Source organism: Kryptolebias marmoratus, linkage group LG2, assembly GCF_001649575.2.
Source record: "Kryptolebias marmoratus isolate JLee-2015 linkage group LG2, ASM164957v2, whole genome shotgun sequence".
NCBI classification, from domain to species: Eukaryota; Metazoa; Chordata; class Actinopteri; order Cyprinodontiformes; family Rivulidae; genus Kryptolebias; species Kryptolebias marmoratus.
The window spans coordinates 21,489,793-21,510,279 of record NC_051431.1 but is presented as its reverse complement, the minus strand read 5'-3'; the positions used below and the strand labels follow the sequence as shown (position 1 = coordinate 21,510,279).

General features: G+C 41.7%; 1 protein-coding gene across 4 annotated transcripts in view; it reads left to right on the top strand.

The window, feature by feature from the left end:
- The window catches only part of LOC108238185 (galactosylgalactosylxylosylprotein 3-beta-glucuronosyltransferase 1), a 104,707-nt gene that overhangs the window by 41,917 nt on the left and 42,303 nt on the right, over window positions 1-20,487 (top strand). For 3 of the 4 annotated variants that reach the window (XM_017420111.3, XM_017420114.3, XM_017420116.3), the window contains exon 2: window positions 12,949-13,184. The exons of the other annotated variant lie outside the window; for it this stretch is intronic. The gene's annotated coding sequence lies outside the window, so the exon portion shown is untranslated. The remainder of the gene's footprint in view (window positions 1-12,948; window positions 13,185-20,487) is intronic. 4 annotated transcript variants of the gene reach the window in all.

Here is a 20,487-nt window from a genome sequence, read left to right as displayed (position 1 = left end):
TGTGTCCAAATACACAGTCAAAAACTTAATGAAGAAATACATCAAAACAGAATTAATTAATACTGTGTATGTCTAAATTCCAATAATATTTTGATATTACTGGGTTTTATGAATCTGGTATATAAACCAACACTGTTGTTGGATGCAAAATGTTACACCTGCTTAAAACCTACGAAAAGTGAACACAATAGCATGATGGTCATGGTTGCAATTTTAAATATATTGTTTGTCCAAAGTATACAACATATTCAGATAAGACAAAATGCAACTGAAACACATTCTAATAAGTCAAATAAATAAATGGTGAAACACTGTAAACAGCTACACTACATAAGATAATATCAGCCAAAATACTCCTGGGTTTCTTCACAGCCACGGCTGTGATAGCAGCAACTTATAAGCATTCGACCCGTAAAGGCTTGAAGCATGCAGTCACCTCCGGAGTTTCTTAAAGTGCCTGGTGTTTACCATCCATCTTATGCCAATTTATTCTCTCGCATTGCTACAAACCACACGTAATGGGCAAAGCATCTAAGAGCAAACAACAGCATTTACCTACAGTGAAAATGAACCCCTCCTTGACTGTCTCTATGGGACCATTCCAGCCCCCCTCATGCAAGCTGGAAATGACCCTGGGAGGTTGAGCGACAGCTGTGAAGATAAAAGGCTCAGAGCGAAAAGGTTGTGGAAACTTCCCTTTGGAAGTGAATGTGCCATTAGTGTAATGGGGCTCAAAATACCAGCACTGCTCTGTTGTATCAGTCACTACCGACACAAGGGACCGCAGAGCGGGGATCCACTGATTTACACAGCAGCTATGGGCCAATTTAGTGTGTGGTCCTGTGGATGCTGTTCAGTCATTGTAGGCAACCAATATTTGTTTTAAAATAGTGAATGGTTAGCTAGAATTAAAGACCCAGCATTCATTGAAAGAATGCATATCACCCACTGCCTTTTATGCCAGAGATTTCAATGAAAATCATGATGAGAAAAGGGTGGTAGTTACAGCATTTTTAATCAAACCTTGCAAATGATGTTATGTCGATTAGCTGCAGTAGCCAGTTTTAATAGGTGTGACTCTAAAAATTATGCAGCTGTATATGTACATCCAGTGGTTCATGAGATATTTTGCTAACAGACAAAAAATGTTGATTTTATTACCAAAGTTTTGAGCAAAAATGTTGTGCCATGTGTGACGCTTGTAGTACGTATTGTGAATTAGAGTCAGCTACTTCCACATTAAATTTTTGCACAGTTTCTGTAAAAATGACTGAGTTATAGCCATTAATTTGTTTTCTAAAGTCAGTTGGCTGTGGTGGTCATTGAACTGGGTTAGTTCCAAGGGTTAATCAGCTGTAGATGTACAACTGATGATGACATGATTCATTGCTGAAATGAGATACGTTTTACGAAGACTGTCAATCATTATTTGTGTGCAATTATTCAATATGAGAAAATATTCAAGTATTTTAACAAACTTTACGTCCCGTTAGGGAAAGTTGGTCGAACCCAAAATGCAGGCAGACACAGAGAAACTCAAAGAAAAACTAATTTATTTACAAGAAGAAACAAAACAAAAAGGCTGACATGGCAGCAACTAAAACTAAATAGCAAAAACCAGGATTGCAAAAGACACGAGGGAAACCAGACAGCACCTGGAAGTGACAACGAACCAGCAAGTGAGTGTGGAAACTGAGCGGATTTTAAAGGCTGAGGATAACGAGGGAGTGGAAACAGGTGACTGACTGGTAACACAGGACAGGTGTGGGTGGTAGAGGCAGGCTGATGAGTTCTGAGCAGAGGAAAGTGAATGATGGCAGGAACACAAAGGACACAAGGAACAAAAACTGAACAAAGACTTATCACACAAAACTAAACAAGAAGTAACACAGAACTATAGAAACACGATGCAATAAACCCAATACAAAAAGAAACTTAAAGAAGAACAAAACCCAACTCCTGACATTTTATCTCTTTTGTCTTCCAAAAGAATCGTAATTTAAAGATACAATTTCCGCAAGTTTCACAATCAAAAAAACGTTCCGTATTTTTTAAAACAAAATCTTGTTGTTTTTTTTTTGCAGAAGCCTAAGGAGAGCATGTCAACAATCTGAGAATAAGGGGTTAGACATCCACACGTGTCCCAAAACATTCAAGATTCACTCAGGTCAGAATGAACTTCAGAGAGAAGTTACTGAAAGATGACAGTAGGTCAAAGGTCATGGCACAGGAGTACTTCTTCATGCTACACTTAATTCATCTTTTTGGTCTTAAATTGTGTTGCGGATTGTCTAGCAGAAGTTTGACATGTTTAACAGAACCTTTTTGAGTAATCTATAAACCCATAGGTTGTGAAGACTTTGTTAATCATAGCTGCCATCCCTCCTGTTGAGACATGGCTCAAAATAGAAGCATATTTGTAGAGAATTTTAGGAAGGATTGGTTTATATTCAGGAGAAACATAAATTTCAGCTTTTAGTCGTCCACCTTTCTTCATCCGTAGAGTTTTTTCAGTTTGTGATGAGGCATTTTGCATATCTTTTCAAATGTTATGATCTATGTCGGTAATTTCAGGTTCAATCAGCAGAGCTTCAGTTTGAGCTGCCTGTTTTGCTGCCACATCCGCTTGGTGGTTACCTTGTGAAGCTAAATCATTTCCTCCTGTGTGGGCAGCACAGTTACAAATTGCTACTTTTTAGGTAACCGAATTGCATCTAACAGGGAAATGATCAAACTGATTTATTTATTTTCCTGTAGAAGTTACCGTGCCTTTGTTTTTCCATTGTCACGCAAAAACATGAACAGTAGACAAAGCATAGTGAGAGTCCGTGTAAATGTAAATCACTTTTTAATGGTACATTTACCTCCTCAAATCCAACGAGTCTCTTCCTCTCAGTTCTTTTGATCCTGTCAGCTTTTCACTTCCAGCAGAGTCTGGTCATCAGCCTCTGGTGAGAGCAGTTCAGCTGGAGGACTTTCAGTCAGGAGTCCCAGACTCCCCCGTGGACGGTTTCAGCTCCAGCCCTGATGGTGAAAGGACGTTAGGATCCGGCTCAAAGGACCAAGTTGTTAAAGAAATTTCAAAGCAAGAAAAAAGACTTCAATCGATCCCTCACTGTTCATTTTTAAGCACAACCAAGATTACTACAAGGTGAATTATTGTTTTCCAAAAGCTTTGTTTCACCCGTGAACCCAATTACAACATGGTTGAATGCAGTTCTCTTCTAATGTGAAGCTTTTAAGATTTGGAAACATGACATCAAGCTCTTGGCATGTACAGTTACAGAAAAGATGAAGAATGATGAAACCGTAAAGAGAAACTGAAGTTGAGACTCTTGACTCCTGAGCTTGGACGGAACGCTGACCACTGCCCCTGAACGGGCTCTGGGCCTTCACCTGCCTCCGTGTCGTGGTCCTGTTGAGGCCTGAGCAGCCTCCAGGTTCCTCAAAGATGAACCGCCCACTTGACCTCCACAGCTTCTGATCCGGTGGGGCACCTATAAGAGAAAGTTAAAAGAAGAACCGATCTGGCGTATGGCTGTTATATTTTACCTAAGGCAAATTAATAACATCTATTTCCAATCTGATGTTTCCTTAAAACTAACCTGACAACGTAGCAGAATCAAAAACATCTGACCACATTTCAAAGTGAACTATTTACCAAAATAGTTCAAAGAATCCCAAATTCTTGCACGGATAAGAAATAGAAAACAGAAAAATCCAAGCATTCCCTTCAAATATTTTTTTTTGGTTTAAATTAATTAATAATCACTTTCACCTTAGACTATTAAATTATTACTTGTTGCTGTGTTTTATCTTGATAAATCCTCAAAGTAATTACTTAATAGTCATTCCTCACAGGTTATTCCCTAAACTCTTAGTGTTAATCTGATTTTGGTTGTGTCGTCTTAATTGTTTATTGTTGATTCTATTTTTTCCTCCTTATTCAGTGTAAACACGATGATAAAGAGTTCCCTGTGATGAACTAATTTCATCCTTCAGTTGTTGACATCTGATAAATGGTAAATTTATTCTCAAGATTGCGCTGCCCACTTGTTAATAATTATTTTCTGAATGTGTCGTTGAAATTTCTCAAGTTGGTACGTTTGATATTTCGGTAACAGACAGACCCACTCAAAAACATCATTGTCCACCTTTGTCTAATGATAATAATTAGCAACCACTGGTGTCTATCACTGTTTGAAGGGTAGTGCTATGCTCGTGTAGAAAAGCAGGAGCTGTTAACATACCAGAGTGAAGTTTGGATTCACCCGGCAGCATCTTCAGGCTGCTGATCTTATTCCTGTTCAGGTCTGACTCAGGCTGGAAATTAATAACAGGGATAAGAATATTCCAGAAACGGTGTCGGCTGCAGCGATGTATTCATGTGCGAACAGGTTATATTACAGGGATTCCCTTTAAACCCACCAGGGGGGTCAGTATGAGGTGATGAGGCCACATTCTGACTGGAAGTTTTGCTTTTATCGTGCTATAATTTTGCATGCACAGCCAGTGTTTGTTCTTCAGTAAACACACGAGCTGGTACTGATATTTAAAGACTCTGTTTCAGATTCTGATTCAGCAGATGAGTAAAAATGAACAGTTTAATTAAATAATGGAATTTGGAGACTTTTTTTTTTCTGAAAGTGGGTTAGGCCTGCTGAGAGCGCTCAGAAGATCCTTTAATCCTGGCTTTGGCCTTTTCAACCTTGTAATTGAGACAAGCGCTCTGAGTTGCCTATTATATCGTCATAGCTGGGCAGGATTCATAGCTCAGGCTCCAAACCAGGACATGGAGGAGTCCTGGAGGGGTAGGAGCCGCATAGGCTGATACAGCCACAATGTTAATGGTCACAAAGCTTCTTTATTTTCAAAACTGTATGAATAAGAAGTTCTTAAATTGAAAAAATCTAGTAAATTTAATTTAAAACCCTTTAAAGTAACAAGTGAAACATAGGACACAATAACAGTACGGTACATTTCTCTTATCCAGTGGTGTGTTATTATTACTGGAGATTGAACAACCGTATAGAATAAGGAATTAAACTGTTACACATTCTGGTTGTTTTTGACATGATGGGATGGTGTCATTAACCAGTTTGCAGGAGGGTAAACAACTTGAGCGCAGGGTGAGGGGGATTTTTCGCAATATCAAGAGCTTTTTTTTGCATTTTCCTTTAAAAATGGATTCTAAAGAGGGGACTGGGACCCCAGTAAAGGACTCTCTCTGGGACTGTCTCATCCTGAGAAACCTTTGCTGAACTTTTCAACGTGTGAGGTGTTGAGAGTCCAAGAGAGGTCCTCAGCGATGCTGACTCCTCAAAAATTTATGCTGCTGACCCACTCCAACGAGGAGCCACAGTCGTGCAGGGGGCAGTGATCAGCTTTTTTTTTTTTTTTTCTAAAATCCACAATCAGCTCTTCAGTTTTGTTGACATTCAGGGACAGATTGGTGTCTCTGCACCAGCTCAATAACTGCTTTATAGGATGTTTCACTTTCATTACTGATGAGTCCCACAATTGTTGTATCATCAGCAAACTTAATGAGTTGATTTGTGCTGCATTTGGCATTTTAGGCGTGAGTCAGCAGAGTCAAGAGTAATGGACTTGGCACACATCCTTGAGGGGTCCCTGTACTCAGCATGATAGCACTATTTTTTGTTGAATAAGAGTATGTGGGAACCCTAAAATGTAGAAGTGTGGGATTTATCCTGTACCCACGAGTACAGGTCTTAAAATGTCTATTAGGTAATGCTATTAGGTAATTTTTTAATTTTTAAATATTGAATTTCAGTTGGTGAAACAATGCCTGAACTACAGGAGGGTCATTTCAGCAGCAATTCACTTTTTTACTATAAAGCCAGGCTGTTAAAATAAATGCAGTATGCTGTTTAGCATTGTCTTGCTGAAAAAACTGCAAGGCCTTCACCGAAAAAGATGTCTGGATGAGAGCATGTTATTCAATAAAACCTGGATGTGCTTTTTTACTGTTGGCACCAAAGACACTAATGCACCCTCATACCATCAGAGAAGCAGTCTTTTGACCTGTGCACTGATAACAGGCTGGATGGTCCCTGGCCTCTTTGGCTTGGAGGACATAGCATCCATGGTTTAAAAAAAATATTCAAATTTTGGTTTCTCTCACCACAGCAGTTTTCCATTTTTGCTTTATTGTGTCTAAAATGTGTTTGACATTTGCAAACCGTTGCCTTCTGTTTTTTATTTACATTTTACGTAACGTTCCAACTTTGTCAGAATTGGGGTTGTATTTGCCCCTGGGTTAGAGTCACCTACAGTAAGCAACAAAAACCCAATGATAAGGGTGCAACAAAGGTGTGAAGTAAATAAATTTAACCTGTGCCAAGTCCTTTTTTTTGCGTCTAATATCAACTGCCTTGCGTTGTCATGGCAACCAGCGGCCAGGCTAAGCTCAGTACAGTGCAGTTTTGGTCCTGGGAAAGAAAAAGAAAAACAAAAAAAAACATAAAGACAAATAAAGACTGCTCTAAAAGCTGTGATAAGAAGACACAGAGGAGCACTGGAACCAGCCTGAGTACCGTCACAAATATGCAAATCCTCTCGCCTGCGTGAGGCCCCCGCTGCCCCCATCAGTCACATCTCATGCTATTTCATTGCGCCACTGAACACAGTGTGCAATTAGATTGTGCATCTGCGAGAATACATGAGGGTGTCAGGAGATTATCGCTGCGAAAATCTTTCAAATATATCACCTTGGCGATAATTACACCACATCATTGCCATTAAGCCCCTGACATTTCCTTTATTCTTTAATGCGGTTATAATGAAATGCTAACATTAAACTCAACGTGCTTCTACCCAGATGATAATCGCCTAAATGGGTAATTATGATTTAACTGGATGGCGGGGAGCTCCGAGGGCTCAAGGGCGACCTGCGCTTGATGATTGTTCTTGTAAAAGGATATCCTGCGCTCTGCGGCACGGCCTTCATTGAGCTGTCAGGGGACGAGGGTGGAGGGACCGGGGGGGGGGCCTTGCAGCCAGCCTGCCCACCTCCACCGTCCGCGGGATCGATCACACCGCAGCTTCCTCCAAGAGAAACTCAACCACCACCAGCTCCTCCAATTACCGCTGATGGGCCACATCTTTCCATCAGAGTAGGTGTCGGAGCCACGCGGCGCCTTTCAGAGCCAGGGACCGAGAGAAGAGAAAAGAGATAGAGTGGCAAGGCTGATGTGGAAAGAGAGGCAGAGCGAGGAAGAAGGGGACGTGTTGACAAGCAAACTCAGCTGGCGGAACCCTCCATGTCGAACTTCACCAAGACGGATGTTGAACTTAGACCCCCCCCTCCCGCATGCATTATTAATATTGCCCACTTACACGAGAATAAAGGGGCATTTACTCACCAACTGGCATTCCTGAATTAATCATGGAGTCACGCTAAAAAGGGCATCGTGAATTCTCTTTCACGACAAACCCGCCAATTTTCACTCAAATGACAGACGTCCTTAGAGCGAAGAAGGCCACTGGCTCAGTCATTATCTCAGGCACTATCAGCTTTTCAGCAGAGGACAGGCTGTGTGTCCGTGTTTTGTTCCGTTTGCTTTTTGTGTCTTCGCCGGACATGTGCCACTGGCTGCAGCGATTACGCATAGGCGGTTAGCGCCATTGAAACATTTCGGCTGCGCAGAAGTGAGATCAAGTTATACAGTATATGGAAAGCGGAGATGGTCAGGGGTAGAATTTGAATGCCGGAAAGTCTGGGGGAATTTATGCAGCAGAGGAGAGCAGAAGTCCCCACCCTCTGTGGGTGTAAATATATGGAAAAACAGTTTCCTTTGCAAATTCTGTAGAAAATCAGCATGTTCTACTGCTCGCCTGTAGTGCTGTGGTTGCCTTTTTTCCCCTTAGGCAAGTAAACTTATATGTATGACTGCAGATTGTTGTGGGTGCAAATGTATGTATGTGCAGTTTACACTTTAGTCATACATATAACTCCAACAAAATTTGAAATTTTGTCATGATCTTGGTGTTTTTGTGTATGTGGGTGGATTTTATTCATGCCATGTTTTTTTCTTGGTTGCATTTGGATTTTTCCCCAGAGTTCGGTATGTTTCTCTTCTCTTAAGTGTTACATCGGGAACCCAATTCAACCAAGTAGAGTTTTTTTTGACAAAGCCTACTAAGAAATTTTGTACATCGTACTACGGCAATGGTTCTGATGAAAAGGTTCAACATGGGTTCATGGTTCAAAGTTAAAAGTAAAAAAAAAAAAAAAAAAAAAAAAGATGCTGCTCGCCTCAACACTACATGAATAAAAACAGCTTAATGGAAAGTGAAAAACAAAAACATAATGGAAAAAGCCTAAAGAGAAAATGCAATAATTCCTTATATATTGCAGAAAACCTCTCTATAAATCAGGATTAACTTCCTGCTGCTTCTTAAACAATCTTCTCCACAATCAAGAGGTTTTTTTTTTTTAGCTCGGACACTGTTTCATAATGTGCAAATCCCTTCACTGTTCAAATCAAATATGTTTTTAATTAAAATGTTCTCTGATGTACAGCAGTACGAATTAATTAGATCTAATATTAACTGTTGAATGGGCACCTCAGAAAATCCAGGCTGGTGTGGATTTGCTTGTGGAGTTCCAAGCTTCAAACTAACCCAGACAACGAGGAATCTTGCTAAGTGGTTCTACAAAGGTGCCATGGGCCTGACTTGGCAGGAGAGTCATTTTTACATTGGCGGCTATGTTTACTAACACTATGTTAACTGTGCATGACTGTACGAAACACATGACAAGGTGATGCTCATCGAGGGAAATAAAAAGTCTTGATGGCTCTACAGACTAAAGCGAGGTATTTGGATAAATGGACAGTTTATCTTATCATAGAGTAGCTTAGGTAGCTACAGGTTTGGATAAATAGTTAGACAGGCTGTTTATCCTGTATATTTGGATAAATCAGTCTGTTTATTCATACATGTACCGTAATTTCCGCACTATAGGGCACACTGGATTATAAGGCACACTAAGCGAAATTAAACAGCCCCATCTTTTCGGAGAATACTGCACCGACGTTAACATCAAGTATAAACGCCTCCACCGCTCGCTCAGGTCCACGTGCCATGCACGCACCTCTGCGCGATGCTACAAAGAGCGACTATAACTGAGCCTTAATGCTGCAAGCGGTGCGGCTTTGTAGACGACTTCTTACATACTGTATATAAGGCGCTCTGGATTATATGGCGCAATGTCATCTTTTGAGAAAACTGACGGCTTTTAAGTGCACCTTATAGTCCTAGCTACATACAGTCCTGCTCACCATTATTGGCACCCATGACGTTTAAGTACATATAATGGAATATTTACTGAAGGAAATTCATCAAGTGAAACAACATTTTATTGCTGATAGCTTGTGCTTGATGCAAAACAGCAAATGATCAAAAACATTTAAAAAGATAAACATTATGAGGAAAACAAAGAAAAACATCATTTTTACCATGCCAATGGTATTGGCACCCTTTGCTGCAAATCAGTATGAAAACCCAATTTGGCTCACCTGTTGCAAATCACACATAAAGAGCACTTGTGATGGACTGCCTCCACACATATGACATGAATTAACCAATGAATGATCATGAAGATATTCACTCAGCTATGCAAATCATGAAGGGGTGCCAATAATGGTGAGCAGGACTGTATATGAATAAACATACATGTAGCTTTGTCCCTGGATAAATGAGATAGATGTATGGATAAACATATATAAAGACACAGAAAGAAAAAAAAATATTCCGCCCCCTAATAAGCTTTACTTTGAAACTTGTGTCCTCAGGAAAATGCCATCAAGACAGGAGTGTTTTGCACTTCTCAGCTTGATTGCTTCTTCTTTGGTTTCTTTCAGCATTCCCAGTTCCTGATGATCAATGCATGAGCTTTCAAAAACATCAGGTGTGAAAATGAGTGCAGGACACGTCCATTTCAACTCTGATGAGTTACATTAGCAGGTCTGAAGTGGATCAATACCAACCAACGCAGTCCTGTCTGTTTTCTCACCATGTTCTGTTCCCCCCAGCCAGTCCTCTATTTTCAGACTTTCTCCGTCCATCCATCACTGTCAGATCCTCAGACTGACAGTGGTCAGCCCACGTTCGAGCCGCCGCAGCCGGCTGCACGGCATGAACTTGTCTGAGAGCGTGCGAATGCTCGCGCACGTGCACCCACGCCCGTGGCGATTACGTGTTTGGTGTCTGGCCACGGAGCAGAACATGACAGAACAGTGCTTGAACGGTGTTAGAGGCAGCGGCTGGCTGCTGTGTGCAGTTTCTGCTCGGTCCAAATCCCGTCGTGCAGCAGTTTATGGGAGGATGGCGGATTTTAATACCACATCCAATTTCCAGCACACAGCACACATGTGCATATTTCAGTTTCACCAAAGGTCATTTTCACATATTGGCACAAAAAGCAGGAGGCTACGTCTGACTATAGTTTGACCTTAAACGTGAAAAGAAAATTATACAATATCTATTAGTGTTACTGTCACCCAAAGGGAAAGAAAAACACGTTTTGTTAGATATTTTACATAGAGACTGTTAAAAAGTGACTGTGATATTTTTCATGTTTTTTTTTCTTTATTTCTAATTACATCTAGTTTGAAAATGTAAAAAAAAAAAAAATAGATACCTCCAGACATTTACTGTTTTTTTTATTTAAATATTTTTATGCATTTTTGAAGCAGTTATGATCTATGTTTGTGAAGGTTCTTTTCTCATCTTGAAAATTGTTGTTCTTTTGGCACCACACCTCTAATCAGCAGTAAATTTCTCTCCATCGGTGTAACCCTGTCGACACACGGTGCTACACACATTCTGGTTTTAGCCTTTGGATCCTATTCCATGTTTAAACTGCTGTTGTCTTCAAAACCAATATTTTTATTTTATTATTGTCTGCTGCCAATGGCGAAACTGCAATGATATTTTTTGCTTTGGTCTCTTCGTGTGCGCGCGTGTGTGGAAATCCCTCATGAACTACCAGACGAATGTAATGAAACTTGCGGAAAATATTTACTGAATGTGCATCTGCAACTAATTACCTTTTGGATCCAACCTGATTCACGATGGCTGCCACTAACAACTGAACTTACAAAGAGATTTTTATTAAAACTGTACTTCTACACCCCATTAACTTTTAAAGCCAACCCAATTTAAGATGGCTGCCACTCCCAACTGACCTAGGAGAACACACAAATGGCTATAATTGAGTCAGTTTTACAGATATTTAGCTAAGATCTGATGTGGCAGCAGCGCAAACAGCATTTCCTACATGAAGCAACACCATTGATGCTGGAGTGATTTAATGCTTGCAGGAGGTGCAGCCGTTCAGGCTAGCTTTTTATGAGTCGGTCGAACAAATTTCCATAACAAGCAGATTTAATACATGTTGAATGGTAATGCTAAATTTCAGACGTTCCGTATGCCAGCAGTGCTGATTTATCTCTTCATGCCTCTGTAGCGTGTTAAATAAACAGCTCTTTCCATCCAACGAGTGACCTTGTAACTCGTTTTTTTTTTTGTTTTTTTTTCCCCCCCTTGTTCGGCTCCACAAACATTCTTCCACTTTTGCTGTAATTTGAAATAGCGGCGCATGCTCTAAATGGCAGGACTCGGGTCGAGCATCCGAGAGTCGGCTGCACCTGTACGACTGTATGAAGTCCATTCCCTGCGGTTTGGAGATAATTACGTCCTCCCTTTATGACAGCCACATTGAATTTAGATTAAACCAATAACAAACCTGCAACACAGCATGCCTACTAGATGGCATCCTATCAATAGACTGTTAAACCTTTTCCCGTTTCCTCGCGTGGCATCAGCTGGTCCCTCTCTCCCTCCACCACCGCAGCAGCTGCCCACAAGCGAGTCCAACCAACACAGTGGCAGATGAGGCCTGCAGAGGAAGTCTCATCAATAATGGATGGATGAGGGAGTCATGCAGAGGAATTGTGGTGGAGTGAGCAAAAGCTGCAGCTGGTGTGTTTGTCTCATTTCTCCCAAATGGACAATTTGAAATGAAGTTATTCTCAGAGGAGTCGCATAAGAGGAGGGCAACTATTATTCGCTCATAGCTCGGATAAACTGGGAAATTGCTACTTGGCTGTGCGCCACTTTTTTTTTTTTTTAGAGCTCCGTGGGCATTTTGGGCTTCGTTTCCTTGAGGCAAATGAAATATTTAAATAAAGGCCTGGTATTCCTTGAAGGAATGCGTATCACCCACGGATGTTCAGGCCAGAGTTTCAAACTGAGATCATTTAGTGTTGACAAATCACCGACTTGTAGCTGTTTTGGTCAACCCTTGAAAATATTGCCATGCAGATTCTCATGCTATACTGCAACATGTCACTCTCAGAGTATCTGCTGTGAATGGCTGTCAACAACTACATTATTCAATTTTAACTCAATGCTTTTAAAATTAACTGAGTTAAGGTGGTTTTTGTGACGGCTAGTGTCAGTAAGCTTAAACAGGATCAGCTGCAGCTGTGCATACAAAAGTTATTTCCTGAAAGTTTCATGGAAATGTGTCCAGTGGTTCATGATGTATTTTGCTTACAGACAAGCAAGGTCGACTCCAACAGTGAGTGCAGATGACTGAGAAAAATATGCAAAAACCCAAACGAGTCTCTGGCTGTAGCGACCGCAAAAAAATCTCAATAGTTTTCGGCAAAACGGCAAAGATTCGCCCTCGCTACAACGTTTATCTGCCCTCGCAGGCGTCCCAGATGCAAACCAAGGAATCTGTCACATTCAGAGAGCCTTACAATAAGCCACGGGCTGTTGTAGTTGGGCAGCGTCTCCTCCCAGCTGCCATTCTAACCTCCCCCCCCCCCTTTTTTTTTCAATGCCCCTCATTGTATGGAGGGAAAATAAGGCCCATTCTTCCTGACGTCCCTCTCGTGCTCCTGTTTTGTCCAGGGGCCGGCCCTGAGGATGTGAAACCGTCGGAGGAGTTTTGACTGTGACACATCTTCAAGCTCCACGACTGACCACTTTCTTCTGCTCCCCCCCCGCCGCCGCCGCCCCCTCCCCCCCAAAAAAACGCCACCGGTTCCAGTCAGGCCCCGAGACGAAAGGCTTGACTTGGCGGCTCTGGAGGACGGGAACACAGAGGAAGAGGAGGGGCCTGTGCTTGGTGGGGACAGGCGCTGTTTGTGAGTATTGGTTTGTTCTCATTGTCACATACATTTTACCAGGCCTGTGCAATTTATTTAGTGATTTTCTTTTTTTAATATGTTTATATATATATATTAACCAAAAATGAGAATAGCTCATAACTTTAGCGAACAGTAGATGGAAGGTATTGATTTCTTTAGGAGCAATGAAAGTCTATCCAGAGATGTTTTTCTTCAATAACCTGTGAGGCTGACCTTGAAATTTGGGCTTTGTTCTTGCTTTTCCACTGGTGTGCCATAGTTGTTTGTTCTTTTTTTAAGCCAGAGAAGCTAAATTTGAAACTCTCACAAATCAAAGCTTGTAGTTAAACGTACACTAGCGGCAGCATCTCCACCTGCTAATTGCCTTCCTCTCGGTCTCAGTGCGTTGCGGCCGTTTTTCTTCATTCTGTCTTGTTTGCTTAATCAAAGATGCATTTTCGGCAGGAAATCTAGCCGAAGAAAGAGGCAGACGACAGGGACAAAATGATCTGACAGATCCAGTTACCAGCTGCCTACAGCCCCCCTCTTTTGTCGCTGATGTTATTAGAGATTTATATACATACTATATGCATGTACAGACGTGGATAAATCTGTTGGTGCCCTTCCACAATGATCAAAAAAACCACAACTGATGTGACGGGCTAAAAAGCTCCAGTTTTGTCTCATCAGTCACAGAAACCTTGGGGCTTGTCAGTGTGGATTTTGGTGAATTTCTGTCTCGCTTTTTTTTTTGCCTTTTTCTGCCAATAGTGTTTCCCTCCTGAGTCTTCTTCTCTGGAACCCATTATGAGTCAAAAAAGTGACAGATGTGAGCAGAAAGTGACGTACCTTGACCTTTGGGTTCAGCTTTAACAGTTGTGGGTGGTTTCTTGGCTCTTTTTCTACCATCTGAACTATCCGTCTGATCGAGCTGGGGTTGCATTTCCTCTTGCGTCCACGTTCTCGTAGGTTGGCTAAAGTCCCATGAACTTTATATATCTTATAATCTTGTCCACTGTGATCAGAGGAACATAAAGCTCAATGGAGATGGTTTTGTAGCCTTTACCTTTAACATGAATATCTAAAATCTTCTTTCTGAGCTCCTCAGACAGCTTTCGTCCTTCCTTCCTCTGCTCCGTTTTCAGAGTGGTGAAACTACCTAGTGGATGTTTGTTCCCTTTAAACAGGCTGAATGGCTGAATAAAAGCTTGAAGGCACCTGTGACAGTAATTAAGGTCAAACACTTAGTTTGATGCAAAGATTAATCATTCCTCTAAGGGTCCTGACAAATCTGTTCATACTATTAGTGTATCTTTGTAAAATAAACAACAAATCAGGGTTTTTTTTTCACAACTTTTTTGTTTACTCCATCTGATACCAAAGCCACGCAGATATACATGTTAAACTGCTTTTATCTGAATCAGTTTTCACAAGAAATAAAGTTTTGTTTCAATAAGCTGTATATTCTCTCTATATATATATTCTCAGAGCAACATCGGAGGGGGATAGGAAGGAGAGAAGGGAATGTTTTAGAGCTCAAGAACAAATTCTGCTGATGACAACGCTGAAGAAATAATCTCAAGGTGTGGAGGCAGTAAATGATTATTAGATAGAGGTTTGGGGAGGGGGGAGGGAGAAGGTGTGGAAATAGATTGTGGTGTTAAATCTCTTGTCGTCTCCTCACTACACCAGAGAAAATATTGAGATTGTCTTAGTGGAGAGAGCCCTGGGTGAAATGGATTGAAACGTTGAAGGATCATCGTGCTTTTGCACAGTGCAAACAATCATGACTGAAACTAGGCGGGTTAGCACACAGATTCGTCGATATTACATGAAGCACCGTGCCGTGGAACATCAGCACCAGCTGACGGCTGAGCAGCGTGGCTAAAAATATCAGACCTCCATCTTGGCTGATTTTCTGATAAACGGGTTCAACTCCAACACGGCGCGACAACAGTTAGAGAAGCATTGTGGGAAAACACTAACATAAGTATACTGTTAAGAGCCCCTAAATGTGCATTTATAGTGGGTTGCAAAAGTATTCACCCCCATTGTATTCCTTCTATTTTGTTGCCTTCCAACCTGGAATTCAAATGGAATTTTTAAGTAACGGACCTCTATAAATACTTCAGTAATAGTAATAATGCTCATCAAGGACAACACCATGTCTGAGGCAAATCAACACCTCTCACCATGCTGGGAACAGCATCTCCACAGTGAAGCATGGTGGTGGCAGCATCACATTGTGAGGATGTTTTTTTTTATCAGCAGGAACTGGGAAACTGGTCATAGTTAACACTTCTGAAGCCATAAAAAGAGAGACAGAGAGACTTTGGGTCAATTTGATCCGAAGGCCGCGGGAGGGTTAAAGGGAAAATGCAGGAAGCAAAACATCAAACAAATCTTGAAGTAAACCTGTTTGAGCCTTCCAGAGATTTGAAACTGGGACAGAGGTTCACCTCCAAGTGGGACAATGACCCTAAACACACTGCTGCTCCTTAAGGCAGAGCAGTCTAATGTCCTGTAACGATCCAGTCAAAGCTTAGGCCTCAATCAAACTGAGAATCTTTGGTTCAATTTAATGATTGTCAAACACAAGCAGCACCCATCCAACCTGGAGGACCACTGGACAAATATTCCAGTGGTTCGATGGACCAAGAGCATGGAGACGGGCCTGAAGGAACTTGCTGCTGTAACGGCTGCGAAAAGTGGCTCTGGGAACGAACAAACAACAAAATTCAATTTATAATCCAGTTTGCGAGGCAACAGAACAGAGACAATGCCAGGGTGGTGAGCACTTCTGCAACCTACTGTATTATCTGCAGAAACCTCAGGCAGACTTGTGCTTTCCCCATTGCATGCTGCAAAAAGCAATCGGAGAGGGGCTAAAACGATTAAAAGCATCCGGGTAATGAAGTCGAGCAATAAAAAAACGCTCACTTACAACCTGTCATAGATGTTTTACAGCCTGTTACTGAGAGCGGTGAGCGTACGCTGGCGTGTGAGGACGCCCTTCATTTTCCCGGCCTCTGTTGTGGGATACTGCAACGATTACGCTGCGCCACGTCTTCTCCTGTGCATTATTAATGCAAACAGTCTGACATGTTCAGCTCCCAGGCAAACCGTTTGCCCCCGCAGGTCTCCCACATGTTAGGGGGAAAGGAGGCGGCGTTCAATGATTCCTCCGTCATAGCTTTATTTACAGTCTCCCCACCAACCTGTAGGAAAAAAATAAAAATAAAACATATGTTCTGAAATGATTTAGGGAAGCACTCCCAGCCGATTTAATTGGTGTGAGCTGAATTCACGCCGACTAATCAACATGGCAGCTTCTCATCATGGATTTATAGACGGGGCCATGATTGCTGCCAGGGTGAAATTAACTCTTGCTGTCTGCAGAGAGATGCAGATAGAGGCCTGGCTGAAACCCTCATCCCTTCTCACCGACTGACCCGCACACACACACACACATATATGTAGATCAGACTGGTCTGCTCCCTCTTGGCCGTCTTTGTCGAGCTGTCACACACGCTGCATCCTGGAGCACCAGGAGGCTGAGGCTGACTTGAAATAAACTGAGAGGATGTCCTTTCCTGATCTGCAGAGAGCCACAGAGACACATCTGCCCCCCCCCCCGAGAGAGACAGAGACAGAGAGAGAGATGGTCAAATGGAGAGAGGCTGAGAGATGAAAGGAGGAAGAGAAGAAAAGAAAGGAGGGAGAAGGTGAGGGGTGGAGAAGAGTAGGAAGTTAATAAAAAAAAGAAAAGAAAAGGGCTCTGAGAAATTGCCTGTGAGAGAGAGGATGAGGAGAAGGAAGAGGAGGAAGGAGAGCAGGAAAATGAAATTGCATGTGGGAGTTTGGTTGTATGTGTGCTTGACAGGGGAAAAAAAAAAAGAGGAGAAAAACAGAAAAGATGGGAGAGAAAGTTAACAGAACCAAAGCCCCACAGACACCGTTGTTTCGGTTGGCCCAACAATTCAATTAAACAAAAGACAAAAATGATATATTTTACAAGGAAATTATAACACAATGACTGCAAATTTCTACATCAGTTTTAAAAAAAAAGGATGAGTGTAGTTTTTAATCTGAACTGGGAGTATTTTTAAATACTTTCACTGATCCCGGGCAGATCAAATTAATAACTTAGTAACATAACCCCACTCCTTTGTTTTGGTGATTTGAAAGATGATGTTGTTAAAATAAATTCCAACCGAGTTGGTTAGCACCTGCTCTGACAGGCTAATGTTGCCGCGGAGCAAAAAAATGGCATTTCCATGTTTCCTCACTTTCATGTTTTCGCCTAAATGGACGGTTCTCGGTCAGCCTTCAGAATGAGCTTGAGGCTTAACCCTGTAACTCCATCAGCGTCGAGCAAGACGCCGCAAAACAGCCGTAGCTCCTAAATGCAAGGCTGATATCTTATTCTTTACACTAAAAAATGTTGCGTCTGTCCAACCCGATCGCTGTATCTGTTCGCTTATCAGACCGTATACACAGACACAAACACACACTCTGCCCACGCTTATTTTTAAAGAGACTTTTTTTTCCCTCATTTCTTGGAAAATTGCAGCTTTGGAAATGGAAGGTTTCAGCCCAACAGTGTCATAAAGTCTGTCAGTATTTAAAACACCCCCTCTTAAATGTTTTGCTCATCCTCTCTTAGTCTTAATTTATTGTTTTTTTAAAGTACAACAAGTTTGTCTACTTACCATTTTCTTCATATTGTCGACGATTCGATGAACAATAAACAATATTCTTAAAAAAACGAGCTGCTTTGTCCTGAAGCGATATGAGTGCCACGAAACCAAGATAATAAAGAGTGAAGGACCCAAATGGAGACAAAAGTCTTGAAGCAGACAGGTGTCGGCGACACCACTCCTAAATTTAAAGACAATGATCACAAAGGCATTTAAATGAATGACAAAATGAATTAAAGGGCTAGTATTCCTTAAAGGAATGTATATTCCCTGAATACAAAGAAAAAAAAAACCCATTAAGGCCAGATGCAAAGGAAACTACAGAACAGGACTGAAGCAACGACAACACAGGGAAGTGTCAATAAGCAGTGGCTGTACCCATCTCCAACCATTGTACTCTGACAGTAAGGTATAAATGCATACAGTTACATCCCTAATAAAGAAATATAAAAATCATCACAGAGAGCAAGATAACAATGCAACATTAAAGGGGCGGCGTGGAAGATCTAGTGCCATCTAGTGGTAAAATGTTATATGTTAGCGTTTGACATTTTGACGTGTCTCTGTTTGCACGCACAAGAAATTCTGCGGGAATAAAAACATAATTATAAACTCTAGTAGTCATTGTTTGTCCCACAGGCGCCACAACAGAATGTTAAAGCAGACAACAAAAATAAAAGCAGAACAAAGACAACTATTTTTTTTTTTTTTATTAAAAAAAAAAAGGTGCATCCCCTGTCTTTAATGGCCTCCAGTCTCTAAACGCATCTTTGTTTTGAAGCCAGAGTAGATTAATATATATCCTGACCTAAAACTGCATTTAGAGCAGGCCATCACTTTCCAGATATTCCACCTTCAGGCATTTTTTTTTTTTTCCTAACACGGAGAGCGTTTCCCATTCTGTTCGAGCATCCCGAGTTCCTCTTTGCCCTGAACGACAAACCCACTAAACACCAAGGTTTTTGCAGAACAAGAAGCTGGAACAGAGGTTATTAGGCGAGAACGCCCCAGCTTCGGGGAAAGGCAGCCTATTTTACTTTCCACGTCCACCAGAAAAGCAGGCGTTCGTTGACGCGGCCTGCCTAAATTCCCGCTCGTTATTGCCGGGTGAGCTCGTTACCCCGAGCTCGACACCTAGCATCGTTCCTGTAGTCGTCCGCACTGAAAACCTTTTTTTTTTTCGCTCCGTAACGACATGAACCTGCGATGCAGAAATCCCACAACACACGTCTCCCTTATTTCAATTTGAAGACATTAGCAGCTGAATCATTCACAGATTAATGATCCATTTTCAAGCATGACACACAATTATTGTGTGTGATTACTCACTAGGAGGGGAAATGAGCAGTTCAAAGATAATGACAAACACATTTGGCTTTTTTGTGTGTGTGTGTGTGTGTGTGTGTGAGAGAGAAGCTCTTTAAATGCATCAATATTTATTTGGCTTACCCACCTACACTGCAGTTACATTTGTGCCCTTGGCAGTTTTCTGTAGTGTTAATTCATACAAACCTAACAAGCATAAAAAAAGGCTAACCTATGAAAATTAGTGGTGAAAAATGTGCTGCAGTGGAGACGCTCTTCGTAATATCTAATCATAAGCGCATTCCTGGTGTCTGATAAAGGTCTTCATTTGTGACAAACGCCTTGCTAACAAAAAAAAAAAGTCAGATGTTTTTATCTTCAGCAGCAGAAGCGCCGGAAAGTGCAACGGCTCAGAGCCGTGATGCAAAATGCAGTTAACATGTACAAGGAAAAGTGTTTTCTCAGATTTGGAAAATGTTCTTTTTGTAACGTTAGGAGCCGAAAAGTGTTTGTGTCGTGATGCAACTGTTGGCAACTTCATTCTTATCATGAGAAATGCCTGTTACCGTTTCCCTCCTATGCGCTGAATTATTCAGTGATCAGCAACCTGGTTTTGGAGCAGAAAAAAAAAAAAAACGCCGCAGAGGAGCTGCAAAGGCACAAACAAGCCCCCGCGCACAACGCCTGTGGACGGACGGCCATATTATTACCGGAAATGTGTCTTTTTTTGCGCACAAAAGGCCAAAATGAGCCCATTAGATGACTAAAAGTACACCATTTGAGCAACTCCATTACACCTGAACCAACGTGACCCAAATAACAGGTGTTTATTTTTATTTTTTTTTCCTCCCCAGACATTTTTCACAAAAGCAGCCGGCTGCATCTGGAGCTCTGTGTGTCACCTGCACACGGCGAAGTCCTCGTAAGATTAGACAGCTAGGGCTGCGAGACTCCGGGGAGCTCCTGGGGAATTTCTACGGTTTGGTGTTAAGTTGTTCGGCAAAGACAAAAAAAATGCAACAATGCTCGCAGTCATGTAAACACAGACAAAACCAGAGGAGCCCGGAGGCTTTCAGGGAGCTTAAATCAGCCTGAAGGCCATGAGGCCGCATCTGTGTTGCAGTCGCGTCGGACGGAAACAGGCGAGCACCGCTACATGAGGTGATGAAGTGATAAAATTAACTAAAGCTAAAACAAAAAAAAACTGTGAAAGCGAAGGCGGAGCAATATTGTGTGTGTGCGTGCGTGTTCGTTTGTCTGTCGTGTCAGCATCTCGCGAGCCTCTGAATTAGAATGAAATTGTTAGAAAGTAATCA